The 13,696-nt window shown below is 39.8% G+C and overlaps 1 protein-coding gene and 1 non-coding gene across 2 annotated transcripts in view; both read left to right on the plus strand.

The window, feature by feature from the left end:
- LOC105497793 (OTU deubiquitinase 7B) overlaps positions 1-13,696 on the plus strand; it is a 137,171-nt gene that overhangs the window by 22,096 nt on the left and 101,379 nt on the right. The gene's annotated exons all lie outside the window — the stretch shown is intronic.
- On the plus strand, positions 1,586-1,657 carry TRNAA-AGC (transfer RNA alanine (anticodon AGC)). Its single transcript has one exon. It is a non-coding gene; the product is annotated as a tRNA-Ala (tRNA).

The following is a 13,696-nucleotide window of genomic DNA, read 5'->3' on the forward strand; positions in this document are numbered from 1 at the left end:
GAGTTTTGCCATGTTAGCCAGGTTGGTCTTGAACTCCTGACCTCAAGTGATCCACCCATCTCAGCCTCCCAAAGTGCTGGGATTACAGGCGTAAGCCACCATGCCCAGCCTAGGATATTGACTTTTATTTTGAATAAGAATGCCACTGGAGGCCGGACATGGTGGCTCACACCTGTAATCCCAGCACTTTGGGAGGCTGAGGCGGGTGGATCACGAGGTCGGGAGATCGAGACCATCCTGGCCAACATGGTGAAACCCCGTCTCTACTAAAAAAAAAAAAAAAAAAAAAAAAAAAAAAAGGATGCCACTGGAGAGCTTTGAGGAAAGGATCAGTCTGGCTACTGAGTTGAGAATTAATCATAGAGGGCAAAGGCAAAAGAGGTGAGGTTAGTTAGGAGCCTTTACAACAACCCAGATGAGAGATGGGAGGTTTTAGCTAGGGAGATGGAGATGTTGAGGAAGTAGCTGGACTTGGGATTGTGACAATGGACTGCGGGAAAAGCAGGTTTTGTGGGGAAGATTGCATTTGTCCCTTCAACTTCAGTTATGTAGATTACCCATATGCCACACAACTGCAACTTTGTAACAGCCAATTTTTAGCTTCTTCCTTATCTAAGCCATCCTGTAGGCCATAGGAATTAAACCTAGGTTGGATCAAGGAAAAGTGAATGCAAGATCCATACAAAACTATTTGGATATTTGCCTTTGTATTTTATTGTTTTGAAATTATTTTTAATGCTTCAATAAACTCTTAATAGAACTACAAGCAATATAACTATTTCCTCTGCTTTGTTAGAAATGTTTTTGTAGGCCGGGCGCGGTGGCTCAAGCCTGTAATCCCAGCACTTTGGGAGGCCGAGACGGGTGGATCACAAGGTCAGGAGATCGAGACCATCCTGGCTAACACCGTGAAACCCCGTCTCTACTAAAAATACAAAAAACTAGCCGGGCGAGGTGGCGGGCGCCTGTAGTCCCAGCTACTCCGGAGGCTGAGGCAGGAGAATGGCGTAATCCCGGGAGGCGGAGCTTGCAGTGAGCTGAGATCCGGCCACTGCACTCCAGCCCGGGCTACAGAGCAAGACTCCGTCTCAAAAAAAAAAAAAAAAAAAAAAAAAAAAAGAAATGTTTTTGTAATCATGTTAATTATATTACTTTTAACTATATAAGGCTTGTGTCTCTTTTTTATAAATTGATGTTTATATCCTTTGTAAGATAAATATAAAGCCTTTTTGTTCATATGAGGATGTGCTGTAAGATTGCAGGGAGTATAAAAATTGGCAGTGGAGTAGATGACTTGTATTATTAGTCTGATCTTAATGTTGTAACATACTGATCATGCAAAATATATAATTTGTTTTTGCTATTTAATACGTGTTAGGACTATAACAGACTAGAGAAGATGACATAAGGTACAAGAAAGCAAGTAAATTACTATCTAATTAAAGTACTTAATTCTAATACTAGCAGAGTTCTGTCTAGAAAATAAATTAACTTTCTCTATGCTTTTTTTGTCTCAATTTTCCAATAATTTCCCTCAACTCTGATATGTGTCTGTTGAATAATATTTCTGATGTTAAGAATTAAAGGGGATGTAGCTCAGTGGTAGAGTGCATGCTTAGCATGCATGGGGCCCTGGGTTCAATCCCCAGCACCTCCACAAAGGTTTTCTTTCTGGACACGGTGGCTCACACCTGTAATCTCGGCATTTTGGGAAGCTGAGGTGGGCAGATCAGTAGAGGTCAGGAGTTTGAGACTAGCGTGGCCAACATGGTGAAACCCTGTTTCTACTAAAAATATAAAATAATTAGCTGGTCACAGTGGCACACACCTGTAATCTCAGCTACTCAGGAGGCTGAGGCACGACAATCGCTTGAACCAGGAAGGCGGGGGTTGCAGTGAGGTGAGATCATGCCACCGCACTCCAGCCTGGGTGACAGTGCAAGAAAAAAAAAAAATTAGTTTAAGAACAAATAATATTGTTTATTTTCATATGGGATTTGAAATCTGAATCTAATAATTCTTGGTATTGTTACTAATTCTCTTGCACCACTGAACAATTTTCTGTTTAGGGACATTGGCTATAACAAGTATATAGACATAATGATATATAATTTTTCTGTTTTAAAACTGAGTTTCTTTTTTTCCCTTGCCAATTTAAAGACACACAATTGGAGAGCTATTTTCACAGGTAACTATGAAATCTTATCTCTGCTTCATATTTTAAACTCTTATTTTTTACCCTTATGAAGTTGGAAGGAGTAGATGTGTTTATTTTATAGACAGACTGTACTATTGGGTTGTTGTAACTAATTTTCTTTGCTACATATCCTTGAACTTTATTTTTATTTATTATTATTATTATTTTGAGACGGAATCTTGCTCTGTTGCCCAGGCTGGAGTGCAGTGGTGTGATCTTGGCTCACTGCAACCTCTGCCTCCTGGGTTCAAGCAATTCTCCTTCCTCAGCCTCCCAAGTAGCTGGGACTACAGGCGTGCACCACCACCCCAGGTGATGGGCCCATGCCTGTAATGTAACAGGTGGCTCATGCCTGTAATCCCAGCACTTTGAGAGGTTGAGGCGGGTGGGTCACTTGAAGTCAGGAATTCGAGACCAGCCTGGCCAACATGGTGAAACCCCATCTCTACTAAAAATACAAAAATTAGGCATTGTGGAATGCACCTATAATCCCAGCTACTTGGGAAGTTGAGGCAGGAGAACCACTTGAGCCTGGGAGGCGAAGATTGCGGTGACCCAAGATCATGCCACCACACTCCAGCCTAGGCAACAGAGTGAGACTCTGTCTCAAAAAATAAAAAAATAAAATAAACCTTTAAAAACTCTTAAATTTGAAAACAAAAACATTGTGTGAGATTTTATTTACTCAGACCAGTTTTTATTTTAGTTTATTTTATTATGTTTTTGAGATAGAGTCTTGCCCAGGCTGGAGTGTAGTGACCCTATCATGGCTTACTGCAGCTTTGACCTCCTGGGTTCAAGAGGTCCTCCTACCTCAGCCTCCTGAGTAGCTGGGACTACAGGCAGGTGCCATCATACTTGAATAATTTTTTAAAATTTGTGGGGGAGGGGTCTCTCTCTGTTTCCCAGGCTGGTCTTGAACTCCTGGGCTGAAGTGATCTTGTAATCCTTTAGCCTCAACCTTCCAAAGTGCTGGGATTACATGTGTGAGCTATGGTGTCCAGCCTCAGGCCAGTTTTTATATACATTGTGTTAAATCACTAAATGTGTCTGCATCCTTGACTATGAGGAAATGGGCTTCCAGTATCATCTGAAAAATGTTATAATAATTATAACTCATATTGAACTCATGTTCCTAAAATTAGAGAATCTTAAGAATCCTGAGTTGGGAGGGAATGTAGCGATCAACTAAAGTTTGATGTAAAAGTCCCTCTTCAACATCTCTGGCATAAAGTCATTCATCATCTACTTGACTATGTCCAAATAAGGGTGAACTCACGAATTCACAATAAGTCTATTCCATTTTTGAAGAGCTCGAATTGTTGGAAATCTTTTCCTTACATTAAAGCCAAAATCTATCTCCTTCTAATTTCTACCCTTTGAACTTACCCTCCAAAAGCTGTATGGAATAAATCCAAAGTATTTTTTACATCAGTGGCATCTCTCATGTTCTGCCAACCAATTCTTTTTGTTTGTTTGTTTTTAGTACTAAATATCCTAGGTTCCTTTAAAATTCTTTATATGACACGGGTCCTAATGCCTTTCTACCTAGTTGACCTGCTCTGTACTTAACTGAAGCTTATCAGGGTATCATTTAGAGAAATAGTTGTCAAACTTCAGTGTGCTAGAATAAACTCATCTTGGGGGTGCTTGTTAAAAATGGAGATCCCTGAGCCCCCGCTCAGAGATTCTGACGTAATAGATCTGAGATGGGGCTCAGTATGTACACTTATAATAGTACCACTGGCGATTCTGGTGCAAAGGTCTCTGGACTTTGCTTTGAGAATCATTGTTTGAAATGTATCTCTGAATACATTTCCAAATGTATTTTATGTGAAGAATTTAGTTTAAGAACAAATAATGTTATCTATTTTAATATGAGATTTGAAATCTGAACCTGGAAATCCTAGATATTCTTACTAATTCCTTTGCACCATTGGACAATTTTGTTTAGGGACATTGGCTATAACTACTATATAGACATAGTGATATACATTTTTTCTGTTTTAAAACTGAGTTTCTTACATTTCTGAATGTGAATTATTCAGAGATACATTCTGAATTCCTTACCTTAGGGCCTTAATGAGTGGGAAAGATCTCTAAATTCTTTACCTTAGGGCCTCAGCTAAGTGGGAAAGACAAATGTGTAAAATGACTCTTACAAGAAGGAGCAGGGTGAAATGAGGGCATGCTGCTCATTAGCCCAGTGGATGGGGCCAGTCTTGGGAGTCTCAGCCCTGAAGTGGAGGACTAGTTCTCTGGATGGAAATGAGTGTAAAGGGAGGAGTAGGAGGAAAAAAATATGTATAATGCCAACAGGTAACTAAAAAGGTAACTATCCGCTTGTAAGGTAAAAAGAACTCTTGGGGTCGGGTGCGGTGGCTCAAACCTGTAATCCCAGCACTTTGGGAAGCTGATGGGGGGGCAGATCACCTTAGGTCAAGAGTTTGAGACCAGCCTGGCCAACATGGTGAAACCCCATGTCTACTAAAAATACAAAAACTAGCTGGGTGTGGTGGTGGGCGCCTGTAATCTCAGCTACTCAGGAGACTGAGGCACAAGAATTGCTTGAATCTGGGAGATGGAGGTTGCAGTGAGTCGAGTCCACGCCACTGCATTCCAGCCTGGGTAACAGAGTGAGACTCTGTCTGAAAGAAAGAAAAGGAAGGAAGGAAGGAAGGAAGGAAGGAAGGAAGGAAGGAAGGAAGGAAGGAAGGAAGGAAGGGAAAGAACTCTTGAGTTAAAGGGTAAATCACAATGGAAATTAAAGACAATACTGAAAACATTACAAAGCAAAACCTATAGTGTACAGAAAGTGACATTCAAAAGAAAATGTATAGCTTTAGAAATGCACTCAACATAAAAGATTGAAAATCAATGAACCAAACATTAAACTCAATAAGCTAGGCAAAGAACATCACAAACAACTCTTTTAAAAGTTGGGGGATGGAATTAAAAGACATAAAAGCAGAAATTAATGAAATAAAAAACAAACAATAAAAAGCACACTCATCTAAAATCTGATTTTTTGATAATCAATAAAATAGACCAATCTTTGGTAAGTCTGATTAAAAAAAGAAAGATGGAGAAGGAGAGAAAATATAAAAATAGCATCGGGGCCAGGTGCAGTGGCTCACTCCTGTTTTCCCAGCACTTTGGGAGGCGGAAGTGGATGGATCACTTGAGGCCAGGAGTTTGAGACCAGCCTAGCCAACACTGTGAAACCCCATCTCTACTAAAAATACAAAAAATTAGCTGGGTGTGGTGGCGTGTGCCTGTAATCCCAGCTACTCTGGAAGCTGAGGCATGAGAATCACTTGAACCTGGGAGGTGGAGGATGCAGTGAGCTGCGATGGCACCACTGCAGTCCAGCCTGAGCAACAGAGTGAGACTTTGTCTCAAAACAAACAAACAAAAACAACAACAACAAACCATTGGAATGAAAAGGAGATATAATCACAGAAATAGTGAAGATGTTAAAAGCATACTAATGTATTGCATATTACTTTATAGCAATGCATTTAAAATTTAGGTGAAATGTGTCTAAGTATATACAAACCAAAATTGACTCAAAAAGAAGTGGGGAATCTAAGATAATAAAAGAAAATATATTGAAGAAGAAATAGAGCACAATATAGTTAACATGACTGAACTGTACACTTAAAAATTGTTAAGATGGTAAATTGTATGTGTTTTTTTAACCACAATTAAACAAATTTTTTTAATTAAAAAAAGGAAAAAATCCCAGCACTTTGGGAGGCCGAGGCGGGCGGATCACAAGGTCAGGAGATTGAGACCACGGTGAAACCCCGTCTCTACTAAAAATACAAAAAATTAGCCGGGCGCGGTTGTGGGCGCCTGTAGTCCCAGCTACTCGGGAGGCTGAGGCAGGAGAACGGCGTGAACCCGGGAGGCGGAGCTTGCAGTGAGCCGAGATCGCGCCACTGCACTCCAGCCTGGGCGACAGAGCGAGACTCTGTCTCAAAAAAAAAAAAAAAAAAAAAAAAAAAAAAAAAAAAAAAAGGAAAAGAGGCCGGGAACTGTGGCTAACGCCTATAATCCCAGCACTTTGGGAGGCCAAGGAGGGCAGATCTCTTGAGGTCACAAATTTGAGACCAGCCTGGTCAACACGGTGAAACCCGGTCTCTACTAAAAATACAAAAATTATCTGGGCGTGGTGGCGGGTGCCTGTAATCCCAGCTATTTGGGAGGCTGAGGCAGGAGAATGGCTTAAACCCGGGAGGCAGAGGTTGCAGTGAGCAGTGACTGCACCATTGCACTCCAGCCTGGGTTACAGAGTGAGACTCCATCTCAAAAAAAAAAAAAAAAAAAAGGAAAAGAAAAGGTCTCAAATCTAGGTGATTTTATAGGCAAGTTATAGATAATCTCTAAAGAAGAGAGAAATTCATTTGCTACTTTCACATTTCCATAGCATAGAAAATAATGAGACATTTGCAATATATTTCTGTAAGGTAAACCTTAATAAGAGAAGCAAACAAGTATGGCACAAAATAAATACTTGTATCAATCTCATTTATAAATGTAAATATAAAAATATTAAATCAAAATTGCAATTTTAATTCAACAACAGGTTAAAAGAAATATAGATCATGGATATCTACTAGAATATAAGCTCCATGAGGGTAGGAATCATTGTGAGTTCCTTTAATAGAAGCTAAGTGGTCAGAAAGCTGCCTGGCATATATTAAGTACATGAATATTTGTTGAATTGAAGGAACTGAATTAACCAAGTAGGTTTGATCCAACTGTGGTTGACATTAAGAATATGTTCAGTATACTGAAAGAAAAATAATAAAAAAGATCATCTTTCTAAGATACTGAAAACCTTTTTGATAAAATTTAACTCCCATTCCTGATAAGAGCTATTGTAAACTAGGAAAAGGAAATTTCCTTAATTTGATGCAGGAGATCTGTTTAAAAACTTAAACATCACAGTTTATTATGAAACATTAGAAGCCTTTTCATAAATAACACAAAAAATGCCTGCTATAACTGCTGCTATTCAACAGTGTTCTAGAGGTCTTGGCCAATGGAAAAGAAAGACAGAAATGAGTTAAATACTGGAAAGGAAGAGACAAAAATCATTATACAGGCCAGGTGCGGTGGCTCATGCCTGTAATCCCAGCACTTTGGGAGGCCGAGGCGGGCGAATCACGAGGTCAGGAGATCAAGACCATCCTGGCTAACATGGTGAAACCCCGTCTCTACTAAAAATACAAAAAAAAAAAAAAAAAAAAAATTTGCCAGGCGTGGTGGCGGGTGCCTGTAGTCCCAGCTACACGGGAGGCTGAGGCAGGAGAATGGCGTGAACCCGGGAGGCAGAGCTTGCAGTGAGCCGAGATCACACCACTGTACTCCAGCCTGGGTGACAGAGCGAGACTCCGTCTCAAAAAAAAAAAAAAAAAAAAACAACAACAAAAAATCATTATACATATAGGCAATAGAGGTAATCTAAGACAACCAATGAAACACTCGTTAGAGTTAATGAGAGTGCAATAATTAGAATTAATGAGAGTAGCTCCATATAAGGAAAAGAAAATCAATATCTACCCTTATGCCGCAATAACTAATGAAAAAATGTAGAAGAAAAAAATTACATTTATAAGAATAACAAAAGCCTAAACTGGACAAGAAATGTGTAACACTTATATGAAGAAGAAAGTATAAATATTTTCTGAAAGACAGTTTAAAACATTTTGAATAGGCCAGGCTCTGTGGTTCACGCCTATAATCCCAGCACTTTGGGAGGCCAAGGTGGGCGGATCACGGGGACAGGAGATTGAGACCATCCCTGTCTCTACTAAAAGTACAAAAAATTAGCCAGGCATGGTGGCGGGCACCTGTAGTCCCAGCTACTTGGGAGGCTGAGGTGGGAGAATGACTTAAACCTGGGAGGCAGAGCTTACAGTAAGCCAAGATCACGCCACTGCACTCCAGCCTGGGTGACAGAGCAAGACTCCGTCTCAAAAGAAAAACAAAAATTTTTTTGAATAAATGAAGAGATAATATAATTTAGGATAATATTCAATCTTATAATTATGGTAATCTCTCAATTAATCATTAAATTCAATGTAATCTCAATAAAAACCTTGATAGGAATTGTTGGGAGGACAGGAACTTGACATATGAAGAGAGAATATAGACAAGAATAGACGATTGTAAAAGATTTTTCTTTTCTTTTAAAGAGCAATGGATAGCATATAGGGCTGGAAGAACTTGCTCTATTAGATGTTAGAAAGACAAGAGTAATTAAGATAGTTTAGTAATGGCAAAGGAAAGCTAAATAGATTGGAATGAAGTAGAATGTATCAAAATAGATCCATATATATGGAAATTTACTTAATATTAAAGATTACATTTCAAATCAGTGGAGAAGAAAAGTACAGTATAAGAGGTGTTGAGACCATTAGTTATTTATTTGGATACTAAATAAAGGTAGATTCCCTTCCTGAAACCCTACACAGAAAGAATTATAGATGAGTTAAGTATTAAAATGTACAGCTAAAAGTTATAAAAGTACTACAAGAAGATAAAAATAATTTTTATTCTTGAAACTGAGATTAGCTTTTCTAAGCAAAACATAAAACTCGAAAATCATGAAGTGCCTTAATTTTAGACTTCATAATTGAAGAATGCATAATAAAAATTAAGAATAACAATTTAGGCTGGGCGAGGTGGCTCATGCCTGTAATCCCAGCACTTTGGGAGGCTAAGTTGGGTGAATCATTTGAGCTCAGGAGTTCAAGACCAGCCTGGGCAACATGGCGAAATCCTGTCTCTACTGAAAATACAAAAATTAGCCAGGTGTGGTGGTGAGCACCTGTGGTCCCAGCTACTCAGGAGGCTGAGGTGGGAGAATCAACTTGAACCCGGGAGGCGGAGATTGCAGTGAGCTGAGATTGTGCCACAGCACTCCAGCCTGGGCAACACAGTGAGACCCTGCCTCAAAAAAGTAAAAATAAATAAACAATTTAAAGAATGAAAATAAAATGTAAAACTTGGATACTAAGTAGAAGAAAGAAAGAATAAAGAAAATGTAGTCAATCCAATAGAAAGCAGGAAGTGAAGAGAAAAGGGTATGGAAAAGAAATCTAAAAAGCAAAAAATAAAGTAGTAGAAAATAACTCATTTAAATGTATCAGTAATCCCAATAATTAGGATATATGGATTACAGCACCAGTTTAGCTGGGCCCAGGCGTGGTTCACACCTGCAATCCCAGCACTTTGGGAGTCTGAGGTGGGTGGACTGCTTGAGCCTAGGAGTTTGAGACCAGCTTGGGCAACATAGCAAGACCCTGTCACTACAAAACAAATACAAAAATTAGGGTGTGAAGGCGTGCCCATAGTCCCAGCTACTTGGGAGGCTGAGGTGGGAGGATCACCTGAGCCTGGGGAGGTGGAGGCTGCAGTGAGCTATGATTGCATCACTGCACTCCAGCCTGGGCAACAGAATGGTACTCCATCTAAAAAAACCAAAGCCACCAGTTTATAAATATATTCATTCGTTAGATTTAAAAAGAGATATAAAATAAATATTTTATTTAAAAGACAGCAGAATGATTGAAACTCCGTCTCTACTAAAAATACAAAAATTAGCTGGGCATGGTGGCATGCACCTGTAATCCCAGCTACGCGGGAGGCTGAGGCACCAGAATCACTTGAACCCAGGAGGTGGAGGTTGCAGTGAGCCGAGATCGCAGCACTGCACTCCATCCTGGGAGACAGACTAAGACTCGATCTAGAAAATAAAAAAAGAAAAGTGATACAAACTTAATTTGTAGTGAGAGAACAATACTGTTCAGATTATACCAGAGTCTTGAATTTTTCATAATTAGCAATTTTTAATAAAAAAGGAAAATACGGGCTGGGCGCGGTGGCTCACGCCTGTAATCCCAGCACTTTGGGAGGCCGAGGCGGGCGGATCACAAGGTCAGGAGATTGAGACCATCCTAGCTAACACAGGGAAAATCAAAAAATTAGCCGGGCATGGTGGCGGGCGCCTGTAGTCCAATCTACTCGGGAGGCTGAGGCAGGAGAATGGCGTGAACCCGGAGGCAGAGCTTGCAGTGAGCCGAGATTTTGCCACTGCACTCCAGTCTGGGCCACACAGCGAGACTCCGTCTCAAAAAAAAAAAAACAAAAAAAAGAAAATATATGAAGAGGCTTGAAATTTATATGATAAGGTGTCATCTGCTAAAATAGATACTTATTACTCAACTTTCAAATTGTTGTGTATCTTTTCTCCCATTGTCTTTGTTCTTGGAGCTATATGACTTTACTGCCATTTTAGTGGGGTTTATACAAGGCAAATGCTTGTATTTGATTCACTATAAATAGTCCTTTTCTTCAGACTAAAGAATGGACAATAAGATAAAAAGCTTTTACTTAGAAAAAAAAAAAAAAAAAAAAGAGGGTATTTTGTACTGTTTCTTGAACATTTTGTGATCTCTCCTATCAAGGACAGCCAGCATGCTTTCTTAGGAATTGATCTTCAGCATCACTTCCATTAGATAGAATGCTGAGTTGACCGGACTGTATCTGATCTAATTTTTGCTAGCTCTTATTTTCTCATATATGCTTGAAAATTGCCCTAAATAAAGGGCATGCCGTATTTAAAAATTAAAAATTGTAGTTTTTGTCTATAGGATGAATAGGAGCAGTAAAAGAGCAGTTTACCATTATTTTAAAAGGGCTAGACAGCTGAGTACTTATACATTGCTTCCATTTAGATCTTACCAGATGAATAATTCACTTCTACGAATGAGTTAATGACATACATGAGCTTACATTATTCAGTTTTGTGTGTGTGTGTGTGTGTGTGTGTGTGTGTGTGTGTGTGTTGTTATTAAGCTGTTGTGGAACAAAGATTTTTTTCATTAAGTAAGAAAAACTAATGATTTTAATCAATATGGAAATGATTTTAAAGTATATCTTAATTTTCATAATTTCATGATGTTTATTTCTAGATCCACTCCTTTGTGGATCATTCTATTAAAACAAATTTTCCATATTCACTGTAGCTTTATTTATGATCATAAAAATTTCAGCAATGGGAAAAGGATTGATCTCATAATAATGATAACTTCACTCCTTGGAATGTTGAACTTCAAAAAAGTTACAATGGGCCAAGTGTGGTGGCTCAACCTATAATCCCAGCAGTTTGGGAAGCTGAGGTGGGTGATCACTTGATGCCAGGGGTTTGAGACCAGACTGGCCAACATGACAAAACCCCATCTCTACCAAAAATACAAAAATTAGTTGAGTGTGGTGGCACGTGCCTGTAATCCCAGCTACTTGAGAGGCTGAGGCAGGAGGATCACTTGAGCAGGGAGGTGGAGGTTGCAGTCAGCCCAGCTCGTGCCACTGTACTCCAGCCTGGGCAACAGAGCAAGGCTCTGTTTCAAAAAAAAAAAAAAATTACAATGAGCTGGGCACGGTGGCTCTTGCCAGTAATCCCAGCACTTTGGGATGCCCAGGCAGGAGGATTGCTTCAGCCCAGGAGTTCAAGACCAGCCTGGCCAACATGGCAATACCCCATCTCTACAAAAAAAAAAAAAAAAACAAACATAAATTAACCAGGTGTGGTGGCACATGCCTGTGGTCCCAGTTACTTGGAAGGCTGAGGCAGGGAGATTGCTTAAGCCTGGGAAGGGGAGGTTGGGTGAGCCGAGTTTGCACCATTGCACTCCAGCCTGGATGGCAGAGAGAGAATGTCTCAAAAAAGAAAAGTTACAATGGTGAAGACCACCTAGTAACATGGTAAAGTCTCACCAAAGAGCAATGTATGCATAAGTAGCAGGCAAAGAGATTTTATGGGAGAGACAGTTGTGATGTCTTTAAAAGATGCTGACTTTGAATCCAAAGCAACCAGGGTCCCAATCTTAGCTTTACCCCCTCACCAGTTGTGTGGCTTGACTCTCTGGGCATCAGTGTCCTCATCTGTCCCATGAGGATATTGTTAGCTACTCTGCAGGTTTGGTGTGAAAATAAGGATTAACCCCCTGCCTAGCACTGTCCTTGGCACACAGTGCTAATATTAACTGAGTACCTACTATTATTGCAACTGTAAAAATGATGTAAGCCTAAGGAAGACAATAGAAACATACACGTATGGTAACCCTTGCATTAGGGTTGTGGTTGGCATATTGTTTTTCTCTTTCTAGAGACTGGAACCCAAATAGCCGATGGTTCTGTATTAGAGGACATTAGATGCTCTAAATAGCATTGTATTTTGTCAGTGAGGGCATCCATGCCACTCATACCTGAACCCGGTGTTCCCCTCTCTGTCTCTGAGGCTTCGGCTTCCTGGACTCAGGCTGCCTTTTTCTCCGCTGCTGTTATGCCCACTTGTTTCTTGGGCTCAATTTCTCCCAAGCCTAGCTCTGGACTGGATTACTATATTACCAATATATCAATCATTAGAAAATATTTAAGTATTGGGAAACTGTCAAGTGTTGGTCTTATGAAAAAAGCTGTTAAAATCAGTTATGCAGCGCACTGTATTAGTACTCTAAATCATACTGACTTTTTCTTTTTTTGAGATGGAGTTTCGCTCTTGTTGCTCAAGCTGTAGTGCAATGGTGCGATCTTGGCTCACTGCAACCTCTGCCTCCTGGGTTCAAGCTATTCTCCTGTCTTAGCCTCCTGAGTAGCTGGGATTACTGGTGCGCCCCATCATGCCTGGCTAATTTTTTTTATTTTTAGTAGAAACGGGGTTTCACCATGTTAGCCAGGCTGGTCTTGAACTCCTGACCTCAGGTGATCTGCCCGCCTCGGCCTCCCAAAGTTCTGGGATTATAGGTGTGAGCCACTGTGCCTGGCTCATAATGACATTTTTAAAGGCCCATAAGTAAACATAAAATAATAAAACTGCAATGTTCAAAATATGCTATTTTGAACAAGTCAAAACCTATGCATATATTTATATTTTTGGACAAATCTAATGGCATAACAACACCAAAAAAAAAAAATACTAAAAACGCAGGCATTTTAATTCTAGCATCAGAAAACAGATTTCTAGATTATTCTGACAGAGTCCTATTCTGCTAAATGCCAGAGAGTTGAGCTGCTTCAAATGTTTGCAGAAACGATTTCTTTTTTTAAAGTAGCTCTGTCAGCTGGGAGCAGAAACAGAGAAAGAACAAGCTTGCTGAACGAGGATGGGTTGGAGTTGGCCAGAACTCCTGTCATAATTCTGTCATTGGCATTCTTGCTGCAGCTAGCAGAAACTATGTGTGTGTGATATCTATAGGGCTGTCAACTACATCTAACTTAAAGTGCTTATGTGAGTAATTTTTGAGTTCTAACTGCAGGTATGGTGCTGGTTATGACCCTAATAGGCAGCAATGGACATGTGAGATTTTGTGTTTATTATTATATTGGAGCAGACTTTGCCTTAGTTCCCTAATCTAGAATTGATCCCAATACCTTTAATTATATCTCACAGACTTATTAGGGCCAAACTATGTATATGAAGGT

This window comes from Macaca nemestrina, chromosome 1 (assembly GCF_043159975.1).
Source record: "Macaca nemestrina isolate mMacNem1 chromosome 1, mMacNem.hap1, whole genome shotgun sequence".
NCBI classification, from domain to species: Eukaryota; Metazoa; Chordata; class Mammalia; order Primates; family Cercopithecidae; genus Macaca; species Macaca nemestrina.